We start from the raw sequence: 466 nt of genomic DNA, 5'->3' as shown, positions 1-466 counted from the left end.
TTGACGAGAGTTGCCTGCTTCTATTTCCCGTCAAGTTAGGTTTACAACATTGTTCCGACCCGTCGGTAAGGGGATTATTAAGTTCCTCGACAGCTTGGCATTTATGAACGCAGGTCTAAACTCCCTCGCCAGGACAAACATTGAGAGTAAGCGACCACTCCGCTACTCCAAACCCCTCATAAGTCATCTGTCGGACGAAGCTCAGTCATTGCTTTTAACAGGGAAGGCCATATTTCTGTATGAATACCCTGACAATTTGAAAAAGCTCGAAGACACATGCCTCCCTCCCATAGAAAACTTTTAGTTCTCTCACAGGTGAGACGGTCACAGAGGAGAAATATGCACACGCATACAGTCTGGGATGCAGCAGGGTGTCACACCCTGGGTGATTACTGGGAGTGCTACTTGAGGGTGGATGTGGGTTTGCTAGCCGATGTGGTCACAGCATGGAGGTTCATGCTCACTG

The sequence above is a fragment of the Penaeus monodon genome, chromosome 33 (assembly GCF_015228065.2).
Source record: "Penaeus monodon isolate SGIC_2016 chromosome 33, NSTDA_Pmon_1, whole genome shotgun sequence".
NCBI classification, from domain to species: Eukaryota; Metazoa; Arthropoda; class Malacostraca; order Decapoda; family Penaeidae; genus Penaeus; species Penaeus monodon.
Note: the sequence above shows the minus strand (reverse complement) of the source record.